General features: G+C 32.9%; 1 long non-coding RNA gene across 1 annotated transcript; it reads right to left on the bottom strand.

Moving 5' to 3' along the window:
- Positions 1-2,393: 2,393 nt before the first annotated feature.
- LOC127704805 (uncharacterized) lies at positions 2,394-11,396 on the bottom strand. Its single transcript, XR_007983528.1, has 3 exons — positions 11,269-11,396; positions 10,425-10,669; positions 2,394-2,981 (listed from the first exon to the last, which is right to left on the bottom strand). It is a non-coding gene; the product is annotated as an uncharacterized LOC127704805 (long non-coding RNA).
- Positions 11,397-15,135: the final 3,739 nt, after the last annotated feature.

Here is a 15,135-nt window from a genome sequence, read left to right as displayed (position 1 = left end):
GAGATCTCATAAACATGTTTAACCCCGCCGCATTTTTGCGCCTGTCCCAAGTCAGGAGCCTCTGGCCTTTGCTAGTCTTGTATTATTTTTAATTTTAGTTTCTTGTGTACAATTTGGAGTTTAGTATGGCGTTCATTATCACTGAACTAGTATATATATTTGTTTAGGGCCAGCTGAAGGACGCCTCCGGGTGCGGGAATTTCTCGCTGCATTGAAGACCTGTTGGTGACCTTCTGCTGTTGTCTGTTCTATGGTCGGGTTGTTGTCTCTTTGACACATTCCCCATTTCCATTCTCAATTTTATTTTGTAGCTGACCTGACTATACGGTGTGTTGAAGGCTGTACGGTTGCCGATATATGATTTCTTACACCCACTGCTTGTAAACTCTGGTGGATAGTTGTCTCATTGTCAATCACACCACATCTATAACTTTATTTAAACTTCTACATGTATGTTGCGTTTTGTATACTGTAACATTGTTTATCTTTTGTACGCATACCCAGGAGCCCTCTTTTCGGAAGCCCGAGCAAAAGTCCTTGTTCCGCGATATAGAAAATTTAATTACGAACTCATATAAGATAGCTCGAATTTCAACTCAAAATATTAATTAATCTGAATGAGACTTAAATTCGAATCTTACTCAAACTCAAAAAGTGACTCAAATTTAATGTTGTAACTAGAACTATACCTTTAAATGTGACTCAAACTCGACTCTGAAGTCCAACTCGAAACTCAATGCTAACTAAAACTTTAATTCTAATAATGACTTGAATTCGAAATCGAAGACTAACTCAAAGTATAACTCAAACAGTAACCCGAACTTTAATTTGAACTCTAATTCGATGGATGGCCACACTCATCCAAAGCACATACAACATGGAAATTTATCTAAAAATAGAACAGGTTTTTCCGAATTGGTCACGTGATATTACCTCATCAAGTAATGGGATAACCACATCAAATAATGAAACAAACACATCATGTAGTGTAAAATCGTCAAATTTTGAAACATCATTACGTAATGTTAAAACCATATAAAGAATAGGCAAATCATCATTACAAAATAACAAAACCACATCATGTAATGAGACAACTACATAACGTTAAGTCACATTCACATCAAGTAATGTTAAAACCACATTGACTAATGACACAACCACATTAAATAATGGTGAAACCACATCGAGTAATGACAAAACCATATTGAGTAATGACAAAACTACATCAAATCAATACGAAACCATATCGTGTAATATCGAAATATCATTAAGTAATGACTATTCTATATTGAGTTATATCAAAACATCATTACGTAATGTCAAAACCATATTAAGTAAAGACAAAATATCATCAAGTAATAATAAAACAACATAAAGTAATATCAGAGTTCCAGCTGTGGCGTTATACAAATACGTTGTTTTTTATGAAAATTGGAATAGAAAACTGCGTTCAACATAAAAACAAAATCACAAATTCTGTTTGCGTCAGGGTTTCAACGACAATTGATGTCAAGCTATAGGATGCTATATGGTAAGCTTATGCACAAAAAAGATCCACTTGTATTTATACCGACCACAATCAAATATTTTGTGAAAAATTGTCTTTAAATTGAAAAGTTTACAAATATCTCGAAGCTCCATACTATAAACACGTATAGAAGATGCAAACAATCATAAAGTATGCATTGAACTTTTAAAGCCAATAGAACCAAACAAATGTAAATAATTCGAATATACCAACTTGGTTTTTGTTTTACTTTCTATAATAAAGAGTTCCATTTCTTTTAATTTCAACTGAATATCAGCCTGTATATGTCTTTTTGTAATTCTTATGTCGTTGAATTGCTTCGCATTGAAGCGTATTATCCAGGTATCCTTTTTGTGAATAAAATATAAAAAACATGACACAACGTCTTTGATAGCGGCTGTCAGATTTATAATCACCTCTAGTTTCTAAGGAAAAGTTGTGAACACAGTCGTATAAGAAGGACCACAAGATATACCGTCCATACACAATTTCTATAGGAACAAACTATAGAAACACTGAAAAACAACCGCCATTGACAGCAATTGTTTTTTTTTAATGCATTAAAGGGTAATAACTACTATATGTGTAAGGAGTCAAGTGAACTTTTTTCGTTTGCTGATTATTTTTGTAAGTTAAAGTTTATCTTTAACAATTATAGTTTTCAAAACAATAGAAACAAAAATTAAATTGTTAAAATTGTCATTTAAGGGCAAATATTCCTAAAAGAAATGGCAAATACCGCACTCTATATTATTCAAACATATTGATAATTTTCCTTGAAGAACCTTCATCATCTATTTTCAAAGGTATTGCAAAACAAATGCTCAACTTGCAATACATATAAAAGTTTAACTTAAGTATCAGCTAAACAAAGGGAAAGTGATTTATTCTTGGGAAAACAAGTAAACAAGTCAAACAACTCCATAAATAAAAAAAATGCATACATGAATTTGTTCTTTTTTCTGTGCTTTAATTGATAAAGGAAACATATATCACACAATAATGCCAGTAAAAATGAAATACAACATACATTTATAAGAGTAAATGCACTACACCTTAAATCAATACTTTTCCCGCTCTTTTTTATTCATATAAGAGACGACACATAAAACAGAACAGCTATAAACCGTTGCATAAAATCATCAGACACACTACAGTAAATGTCTATTTGTTGCTATATTTTGATATTGGATTGCTGTCTAATTGACGTTAAGTAAAATATTAATCTCTTTAGAGAAAACAAATATGTAAAAATACATGTAAAAATGAAAAAGAAAAAAAATACAATACAGGTTCGATTCCGTTTTTGTTTTGTCCTTCAAAATCAACTACGGGAAGACACAACATAAAAGACAAGAGCTACAAAACCTCCAACAATCACAAGCGATAACACAAAGAAGAAAATTAGTCCAAGTTTACTGCCGGAACTTCTTGTTCGTACCGTCGCCAGTTCCTGTAAATAGAAAAATATTTTTTTGATAGTTTTAAAGTTTTATGGCAAAATGTTATTTTTTGGTTTCCACTGGATTCCTTGAATAGGACATGCGACAGACAAAAAAAATGTTCATTCACACAAACGTCGTTGCCATGAGCCGGCTGCAATTTATTGTTTTGATGTAAAAAATTAGGAGTTGTTGTATTGCCAGTATGTAAGCAATTATGAGGGTCTGGATGGGGTCGCTCAATTCTGTATTCTTAAATTTTTTAAGCCATTTTTTTCTATTCATAAATTTGTTTGCCCATTATTCTCTTTTCTTTATATTTTAACACTCCATTATTCTCTATTTTTTTATTTTTGGCCTATTTTTCTCTATTTTTTTTTTTTTTTTTTTTTTTTTGGCTCATTTTTCTGTAGTATTGGTCCTTTATTCCCATTTCTATAAACCCCACCAGACCCTCAATTATAGGTTATCGTATGACCGTCAACAATGAGCAAATCCAAACCGTATTGTCAGCTATAAAAGACCTCGACTTGACATTTTGTCAATATGTCTTTTTATGTTCAAAAATGCTTTTTGCAATGTTAAGCAAAGATGATCGACGAAAGAAAATATCAGCTGGATTATTTTCTGAGACTTTGAGAATATGTTTTATTTAAACGAAATTGCGGGCAAATCCAATACTCAGCAACGTAAGTGTGTGGCCTTTGTTTATTATCGGAACATATATTGCATGTGAACCTGATGTTCAGAGGTTATCGTTTGTTGATGTGGTTCATTAGTGTTTCTTGTTTCTCTTTTTTTTATATTGATTAGACCGTTGGTTTTCCTTTTGGAATGGTTTTACACTAGTCATTTTTGGGGCCCTTTATAGCTTGCTGTTCGGTGTGAGCCAAGGCTCCATGTTGAAGGCCGTACTTTGACCTATAATTATTTACTTTTACAAATTGTGACTTGGATGGAGAGTTGTCTCATTGGCACTCATACCACATCTTCTTATATCTATTAAAAGATGTTCACTGTATACATGTAGAAACTCAAATAAATGGCATCGATCTTTGATGATCTGAATTTTATGTTTGACCACTTTACTCTTCCTGAATATGTTATAAAATATAAAAATAAGAAGATGTGTTATGATTACCAATGAAACTTCTTTCCACATAGACCAAAATGATGTAGAAGTTAGAAACAATAGGTCACCGTACGGACTTCAACAATGAGCAAAACCCATACTGCATAGCAAGCTATAAAAGGCTTCGAAATAACAAACGTAAAACAATTTTAAAAATAAAAAGGAGAAAACGAACGGCCTGATGTATGTACAACACAATAAACGAAAAACAAATATGATTTACAGCAACTAACGACAACAACTGATTTTCAGGCTCCTGGCACATGTACATACATAATGCGGCTATAGGTTAAACATGTTTTCTCTATTCTTCATATTTTAGTATCCCACCATTCTCTATTCTTTATTTTTCCCCACTATTTTCTTTTCCGTAAAATATTTCTATACCAGTCCGCCATCTTTTTCAAGGGATAGTATACACCTCAACAAAATTATGGGAAAAGATAAACAGGTTCGTGTTATTTTCTCGAGATAATAAAATTGAGAATGGAAATGGGGAATGTGTCAAAGAGACAACAACCCGACCATGGAACAGACAACAGCAGAATGTCACCAACAGGTCTTCAATGCAGCGAGAAATTCCCGCACCCGGAGGCGTCCTTCAGCTGGCCCCTAAACAAATATATATACTAGTTCAGTGATAATGAACTCCATACTAAACTCCAAATTGTACACAAGAAACTAAAATTAAAAATAATACAAGACTGACAAAGGCTAGAGGCTCCTGACTTGGGACAGGCGCAAAAATGCGGCGGGGTTAAATATGTTTATGAGATCTCAACCCTCCCCCTATACCTCTAGCCAATGTAGAAAAGTAAACGCATAACAATACGCACATTAAAATTCAGTTCAAGAGAAGTCCGAGTCTGATGTCAGAAGATGTAACCAAAGAAAATAAACAAAATGACAATAATACATAAATAACAACAGACTATTAGCAGTTAACTGACATGCCAGCTCCAGACTTCAATTTAACTGATTGAAAGATTATGTCTTCATCATATGAATATCAGGCACAATCCTTCCCGTTAGGGGTTTAGTATCATACCATCATAACATATATGAGAACATAACCCGTGTCATGCCAACAACTGGTTTTTAAATAAATGTGTTTAGTGCCGATGCAAAGACCCGATAAGTGAATCAATATTAACGCCAAAATATGCAATCTTTAATGACCTGACAACAGTATCGTAACTATATCCCTTCTTAATAAGTCTATTTAAAGGTTTTGTTAGCTTTAGAGGTGAATACTGACATTTTTGTGCTTTATAAAGAATATTTCCATAAAAAATTGGATGTGAAATACCTGAACGTATAAGAAGTCTGCATGTTGAGCTATATTTACGAATGATGTCCTTATACCGATGATAAAATTTAGTAAATGTTTTGACTAGTTTGTGATATCGAAAACCCTGGTGTAATAATTTTTCAGTAATACATAAATTTCTCTCGTTAAAATCTAAAACATTGTTACATACACGAGCGAATCGTACAAGTTGAGATATATAAACACCGTAAGATGGTGACAAGGGAACGTCACCATCTAAAAATGGATAATTAACGATAGGAAACGAAAAATCATCTCTTTTATCATATATTTTAGTGTTAAGCTTTCCGTTAATGATATAGATATCAAGATCGAGGAAAGGGCAGTGGTCATTGTTAGTATTAGCTTTATTTAAAGTAATTTCAACAGGATAAATTTCTTTAGTATACATACTGAAGTCGTCATTATTGAGAGCCAAAATATCATCCAAATATCTAAAAGTATTATTAAATTTGTGTATCAGATGTTGTTTCGATGGGTCTTTGCTGATTTTTGTCATAAATTGTAACTCATAGCAATACAAAAAGAGGTCCGCAATAAGTGGTGCACAGTTAGTCCCCATTGGAATTCCGATAACCTGACGATATACGGAATCTCCAAAGCGAACAAAAATGTTATCTAGTAAAAATTCAAGGGCATATATAGTATCAAAGCATGTCCAATTGACATAGTTTTTTTGTTTATTGCTACTAAGAAATGACCTAAAAGAGTTTGAACATATATATTCACATTATGACTTTTTAAATGCCCATTTAATTAGGTGTGTGAATTTTTTCTTAATGAGAATGTGAGGCAATGTGGTATATAGGGTAGAAAAATCAAAACTTTGAACAGATTCAAAATCACCAATATATGCATGCAATTTATCAAGTACCTCCAACGAGTTCTTGACACTCCAAAAGTAATTAATTCCGCTATTTTCGAAGGCCTTATTTGAACAATTTATTATCAGGTTTTTGATTGTACCAAGTGTACTGGTAAGAAGAATAGACAATTTAGTAGTGGAACAATGGCTTGAAGACGAAATGAATCTATATTTGTAAGGTGTTTGTGTAGCTTCGGAAGCCAATACATAGTTGGGACTTTCGTTGTATTTGGTTCTGCTTGTAAAGCGGTAGCTAAAAGTTTATGTTTGTTACAGATGTCGTTTTCTGAAAATGGAGTCAGTTGGAATGTTGGTGAATTGGTGATTTCTTTTTTCAGAACTTCAATGTAAAATTTACGTCAAACAATAATAATATTATTAGCAGCTTTATCGGCCGGGACAAAAACAAATTCCTTGGCTAGTTCTTTTAGTTTATGTTTGATACGAGAAATAGGTTTATTGTGGTTATTGTTAAGAGTAAAATGTTCTTTAAAATGTTGAATACGTATATCAACTATGTTCATTACTGATTTAAAAAAAGAGTCCAAAGATTTTTTGTCAGCTTTTTCCCGTTTTATCCATTTCAAACAGTAAGTATGGAGTGAGTCGTGGATGATATTACGACACTCATTCCAATTAATAATTGACGGGGGACGATACTTAGGTCCTTTACTGAGGAATGATTTTAACTCTCGGACTTGAACGATGTTAAGATCTCCTGTTATAACATGGGAAATGGGTCCATAAATGTATTCTGAATTACTGCAATTACATGAAGTAGGTGTATTTTCACTGATATTAACATCTTTACACAATTGGCTATAATTAAACACAAATTTCCGGGTAGATTTCTTGTAAATATAACAAATAAGAGGGAGCTCAGTATTATCAAAATATCCCGGAATTTGTTCTTTAACAGAATGGTCGTTAAAAATACCAGCAATATTTACAAAATCAAAACCTTTATTGACATACTTTATTTTAATAAACTGTTTTTTATGATCTTCAGAGCGATCAATTTTGGGAAACAGTTTAGAATAACAATATGCCATTATAATTTGAACGATTTCATACTTAGGACTGCTATATGAAATTGTGTTGCAATCCTCTAAAATTTTATTTAACTTATTAACCGGTAATGAACAGAGCTTTGTTAACAGATAATGTCTGCCGTTGTTTTTTGAAATAGAAATTAGGTCCGAAATATTGGTATGATTGGTCCGAAATTTTCTTTGATTGCGATTTTTTCTACGACCATGAGAACGGTTTTTACGAACAGTTTTAGAAACTATATCCAAAATGTTAACAGAATCGGTTCTCGATATATTACCAATTCCCATGATATTATCATTACGACCGAGAGGGTAGACTGTCTGTAATTTTTTAATCCAATTTAATTCAATTATTTTCCGCGATCGTAAAAACTTTGAATGAGATTCACCAGGCTGCTTATTTACTACTTCTAAAGGTTGAACTGCAAAATATTTAATAGGATGATTGTGCTTCTTAAGGTGTTGATAAATGATACTTTTGAATTTATTGGGTCTTTTAAAACGATACAGATGTTCTTGAGTGCGTTTTGATAAATATCGTTCAGTTTCACCTACGTACTGAATACCGCATCCCGGTTTGTTTCATGTGAGTAAATAAATTATACTGTTTGTTTTTCAAGTTATATCAGTTTCAAAATTTAAAGAAAATGTGCGACCATTAAACGTGGACCTTACCGTATTGTTGGTGGAAAGACGAGGACATGTAAGTTATTGTTTGGCATGACACTTATCGATAGAAGGGTAACCACGATTTTTATTGTTAAAAATGTTAGCGATGGTAGTATTTTTAGATAAGCGATTTTGAAGATTGAGACGTGTAGATACCGTTTGAACGAGTTTAGTATTTAATATTTTTCCATTTCTAAGCTTCATATTTGTTTTTTGTTTGTGAATTATATTAGAAAGGAGCAAAGACTGGCGTCCAGAATATGAACCAGTATACAATGAATTAAATTATGTAAAAATGATAAATCTGTTCGGCTAAAGATGTCAAACGCTATCCGTATTAATTACCCGAAAAAGAAAGGGTATATCAGGGTAGCGACTGACGTCTGACTAAATAGTAGAATGGGGCTGAATATTGAAATACTACTCTTTGATAAATATTCCTAAAGTAATGAACTAGAGAAGTTCTCGCTCGGACACACACTCCATTATCTAGTATATTATAAGAGCATAAATAGCATGTAAATATGAAGATTTTAGCGGAAAATGCTTATAAAATATAGGGGTAGTAATGAAAGATAACGAGAAAGATAGAATATACTCAGGAGACAGTCAAAAACCACAAATTCATATCCAAAATAAATAGACGGCGAAAAATCCAACACCAGTCTACAAAACACTAAGCAAAAAACTCGAAGAAAAGCAACACGAAACTTACCAAAAATAGGCAGTGATCTTAAGAGCTCCTTGATCACTTGCCTCGATGTTAAATTGTATGAGAGTATAGCAAGTCTCATTCTTAAAATAACAAGTATTTCAAAATAGCTTACCAGACGCTTATTTGAGATACTACATTGGAAAAAAAAATATAGAGGAATATATTGTTTGCTACACAAAAACAATGAAATATCCCAACTCGTTTGTAAACATCGACAAACAATATTTTCTACTCTAGTTTAACTTTCCATCCCATCATACCGTTCGACCGTCTAAACTAACTATAAATTAATTTTATTTGTTCTCGTCTTGAAAATGTATGAAGTGGTTGGTATTAGACGTTAAGCAAGTGACAACTATCAATTAATCAATTGATTTCTAATTATTCGTTCTTTTTGCAAACTTGTATGTATGTATGCCGTTTTAATCTTAAATGACCACAGGCTTGATTGAGAAACGAAACATATATAAATTATTAGTATTACTATTATATTAAGTAAAATTGTTGTTTGACCTTACCTTGTATTAAACCCGAGATGTCGCATTCAAGATTGTGACGAATGTAAGACCACTTTCATATGGAAAGATTTTGACAGGACCATTGATCACATATTCGAAATGATTTCAAAATACCTGTGAGTCAAATAGTGTATAATTCGTTTTCATCGTTGCTTCCTTATTTATATGCTCCCGAAGTGAGCTTAAATGGAAGAATTGTCGATTTGATGCTATACTGTGGGTCGTTTCACTTCCAACTACTTGGCGCCAACAAAACTTCTTTCAGCTTGTCATTTCCTTTCGTGAATTTTTGTAAAACGTTTTAAGGAGCATGCAACTTCCCTATTGGTATGTGTGAATATATATACCAACAAGGAGCATACAATATACCGTAAGATTACATATTTGATAATCCAAAAGTCTACCGAGAAAAGATCCGTAAGATACCAAAGGAATAAGTAAACAAGTACCAATATATTAAAAACCAATGACAAGTATTTGGCGGTTATTAAACGAAGGTAGAATTGTCATGCGACTTTATATCTGAAAAAAAACGTATAGCTGTGACGTAGATAATGACATCGGGTCATTGAATATTCTTACCGCACGTTTTGAGAATGCGCGTTAACAAGTATTTTTAACACTTGATACATTTCAAGATAGATAGATATAAGAAGATGTGGTATGAGTGCCAATGAGACAACTCTCCATCCAAGTCAACATTTATAAAAGTAAACCATTATAGGTCAAAGTACGGTCTTCAACACGGAGCCTTGGCTCACACCGAACAGCAAGCTATAAAGGGCCCCAAAAATTACTAGTGTAAAACCATTCAAACGGGAAAACCAACGGTCTAATCTATATAAAAAAACGAGAAACACTTATGACCCACATCAACAAACGACAACTACTGAACATCAGATTCCTGACTTAGGACAGGTGCAAACAATTGCAACGGGTTTAAACGTTTTAATGGTACCAAACCTTCACCCTTATCTGAAACAATAGTGTAACATCACAACATAGAAAGCCACACTATAAAATATCAATTGAAATGGCTTAACTCAATCAAAAGACATATTAATACCAGTGAACATACACTGAACAAATAAATTTGATCTATGATACAATGTAAGTAAAAAATAAATAAACTAAGGGAAGAATAATTAAAGTATGTATAGTAATCGCTCATACCGTTGTATTCTGTTGATGGAGCTGACGCCTCATCTTGGCTTTATGCTTCGAATTTAATTCCATCATCTTGAATTGATCGTGTCCGTATTCATCATAAAATCCTGGAAGCTCTGGATATGTAGCTCTGTTGAACATAAAATTATTAGGGGCTGGATGTGACCCTCTTCCGATATCACTTGTTCCCTGTCCATGGTAAATGTTTAAAAATCTATTAGGTGGCTCGTATGGTGGAGCAGGTTCAATGTCTATAACAACAACTTCTTTACAATACAATTGCATTACATTACATTATATAACATTATACATTACATTTCATTAAATCAAAGAAGAACAATAAAATCAAATGATGTGTCACTTGCAATCTGTGAACACGATTCTCATAAAAGATTCTACCAACAGGCTGTTATGCTTTCTGTTACGAAAATAAACTTGGGATCATTTGACTTTCTCGTAGAGATACACCTTAAAATATTTTGAGATTAAAATTTCATTTGTTCGTAATAGTCATCAAAAGTTATCAGAAATCAGACGTCGGTAGATTTCCAGGTTGTCCCACAACTTATTTGTCATTGGTTGGTTGCTGCCTCTTTTTGAGTTCTTTTTATAATCTAACATATTGTTTCGAGCATAAGCATAATTTATTTCATTTTCTATTTTGGACAAAAAAGTAGAATTTCTATGATAATTTCAGCTGTTATGTTCGTAAATTCAAATGTACAAATATCCTAAATCATAAGATAATGTGTAATTGTATAAGAACGGTACAAGTGTTAATGAAATGACAACATAGAATATAATTGAAACCAAATGTATCCTTGAAATTAAACAAAAGCATTAACTTTACCATCTGTTGGTCCTCTGTTAGCCATCTAGATATCAATAATCTCCGTATCAATTTTCGACCATGTGCTCATACATGTACAAAGGTCCAAAAAGTACCCAATTTAAACATACAAATAAATTAGGTGTCAGTTCAGTTGCTTAAAACAATGAGTTATTATTCATTAAGGATTGAAAAACAGTTACAAATTTAAATGGATAATTAGCACGACGATGTGATACAATCTTTAATTATTGTTACAATATTTAAACAATATGACACATAAAACACCTCCATCAAAGTGCATTGCGTCTTTTACATGTCTGAATTAAAAACAATATACTACGTTACATCAAATGTATTGAATTCTGATAAAATCTTGGAGCAGTAAAATGATGGCCTCTATTGTATGTATGGATGTATTACTGGTACTGCAGTCCACAATACATGTACGAGGGTCTGGATGGGGGTCCTTCAGTTCTGTATTCATTATTTTCTATTCTGTAAACCCCATCCAGACCCTCATGAATGTCGATTCTGTGCATTATCATATAGCAATGTTTATTGCTAGTTTCTTTTATATTAAAGATTTAAAGCTTGATTGACTTCTGTTTGCTTTTCGTCCACTGACAAAATATCGTGCATATTGAGGACAAGAACAAGCTTAATTGGCCTTTGTTAGTCTATATAAAAAGAAGATGTGGGTGGTATGATTGCCAATGAGACAACTCTCCATAAGAGACCAAATGACACAGAAATTAACAACTATAGGTCACCGTTTGTATGATTTTTAATTTTAGTTCATTTATATGTTTTGGAGTTTAGTGTGACGTCCATTTTCACTGAACTAGCACACAATTTTATTTAGGGGCCAACTGAGGACCACCTCCGGGTGTGGGATTTTCTCGCTGCATTGAAGACCCATTGGTGGCCTTCGGCTGTTGTCTGCTCTTTGGTCGGGTTGTTGTCTCTTTGACATATTCCCCATTTCCTTTTTCAATTTTAGCAATCTATTTACATCTACTGTGTACTAGATTCTTCAAATTTGGTCGACTGCGATGAAGGTCTGAAACTTTGGAATGCCGCTGTAGTTTTGCTAATAAAAATGGTGAAAACTTACTGTAACTTGACTGTAGGTGTTGCTCACCACCTATTGCAGGTCATTAATAATTCTGACCCAACTGCAATTTGTTTTATCTAACCAAACTGTTCAACTGGTCAAAAGTTTTAACCAACTGCTGTAGAAAACCACAGTCAAGTTATCATGCATATTTACATGTTGAACCACTTATACAGACATCTTTATTTTTCCAATATTTGTCACAGTCTTATAATTCAATGAATTAGGTTGATTACTTATCTTGCATCTGTATTCTCAATTTTAATTCCTTCACGATCCAATACAAAATCTTATACGATCATCTCGCAATGCTTGACCGCCGTTACTTTATTGTTCACGATCATTTGTCTCAAAATACTAAATGACGTAAGTGAAATCAAAGCAAGGTAGTCTTAGATAAATGATTTTTTTTAGTTGTTAAAAAAATGGCTTTGAATTGACTTTCAGTAAGTTCGAGTACATTCAGATCTATACTTTGTGTCTTTTGTGCTTTTGTTAAGATTTTTTGGTGCTTTGCTTCTATCTGATGAGTTAATCTCTTTTCAACTGACTGTTACAAGACAAGAGTTTGAATTTTTTACATTTGTCTTTACGGGGCCTGTTATAGCTCGCTCTACGTTATGGGTTTTGCTCATTGTTGAAGGCCTAAAGGTGACCTAAAGTTGTTAAGTTCTACATCATTTGGTCTCATTGGCTATCATACTACACCTACTTATTTCTATATCTATAATTTATAAAATAAATAATCCGACCTGCATATGGTTTTCATTGTCGAGTTCTTTTCAAGTTCTGCATGGTGATACGCCTTATGACATAGGTACACACCCCTCTCCCAACTCTTAGTTCAATGCAACGGAAAACAGGGAGAGGTGTCTGGCAGCTCCCAAAGCTCTTACACGTTACAAGTCATCACTATCAAAAGTCATTTCTGTTAAGCTGTAGTTTAGATATGAAGCCAATACGTTTGTTGTACTAGAGATATATATGTGACGAAAATATGAAATTCATTATGACGTTCATTCAACATCAAGGAAAATTCAAAGTATTGGCGAAGATGAAACTCAAGTGAAAACTCATGATTATCAGGCTATTTAAAATCAAATACCGATTCATTCTGTTTAGAAGTATATTTTACGTGCAATAAGAGTAACGAGAATATTTGTTGCGCGGACTGACGAACGGATGGACGAGCAGAACGACAAGGTACAAAACAGAAACTCGAAATACATATTTATGCAAATATCACAGTTAAAACGTACAACATTAACACATTCTTTAAGGTAGATTTAGGAATATCCGCTCTTGTCTAAGCAGGGTTGTGAATATGTTATTCTACAAAACAAAACCCCGAGTCATTCCACAAGCGATTTTTTTCCTTCTTCTGTACAGGACAATTTTCAAATTGTTACGAATAATTATTAACTGAGGAGGGTATATAGTGGTATGGTTTGAATAGTATTTTTATCTTTTTCATTTATTGATATCCACTTCAATAATAAGATGTGAAGAATACTTCTAGTTAAAATTGGAAGCAATCAAACGACACGAAATAGCATAATACTTTCAATCTTAATCCATAGACAAGTGTCTGTACAATAATTGTATCTCTAAATCGCTCCGGGTCTAGAAAAGGAAAGGGAAAACACTAAGGGGGGGAGGGGGCAACAAAAAAAATCAAAGGTTTAATAAAAACAGATGACAACAATGTCAAAAAGAAAAGCAACGAAAAAACAAACAACAAGTACAAAACATTGCACAGAAAGATATTGGATAATCAACACGAACCCAACCAAAAACCGAGGATGAATTCAGGTTCTCCGGAGGGGAAGCTATTCTTGATTCCCTATGAAATCTGTAGAAAGGCTGCGAATAAATTCAACAAAGATTGTTATAAGATCTCAACCCTCCCTTCTTTTTTATCTCGTTCAGCCGAATTACAATATACTAGTTGCTAAAAGCGTTTTTGTTGTTGCCTTCGATCAGTCGTTCAAGATAATTTAGAAATATGCCGTCATATTGTTAGAACCTTAAAGTAACATAAAGTCATGGAGTTGATATACTGTAAATTTAAAAAAAGGATTGCGATAATTTTTATTAGAATGGCCCTGGTTTGAAATAAGTTCAGGAGAAATTGGCCCTACATACCCTTTTCAAGACTTCAACAGGTTGATTTAAATTTTGACATCATTTTTTGACAAAAGATCATTGACCGTTAATACACGTATTTATCTTACATATCTACCTTCAACAATAACACACACGTAATTCGGTCTTATAAAAGATATTATCTATACTTTTAAAATACTAAACTTAATACAATAAAAGAATAATTTATTTTTTCAAGGGTAGGAATTGAAATGACTGTTTAAATTTCAATAATAGTAAAAATAGCCACCAAGGATTTTTACAGTATATAGCCTTTCACATAAAAGAGGCATCCGGAAAAGCGACACAACCACATAACAATCACAGATACCAGTGACGAACTTTAGAAATGCAACACACACTTTGGTGATTTTGTTTACTAATTCATGACGAATCTTCATATAATTGTTTTTCATGTTTACCGTACTTCTTTCTGTTTAAACAAAACCAATACCTGATGTTATCTGAGGTAATCTAGCATACCGTATTTTTGAAACCCATATGCCTGATTTTTTAAAGGTTTATTTTTTTCTCGAAACATTTCTTTGAATCTATACCTACACTTACATCAGTAAAATAAATGTTGCATTTCACGACAATATGGAGGCTAGATCAGAAGGAAAAAA

The sequence above is a fragment of the Mytilus californianus genome, unplaced genomic scaffold, assembly GCF_021869535.1.
Source record: "Mytilus californianus isolate M0D057914Y unplaced genomic scaffold, xbMytCali1.0.p SCAF_6, whole genome shotgun sequence".
NCBI lineage: Eukaryota > Metazoa > Mollusca > Bivalvia > Mytilida > Mytilidae > Mytilus > Mytilus californianus.
Note: the sequence above shows the minus strand (reverse complement) of the source record. Positions and strands in the feature narration are given on the sequence as shown.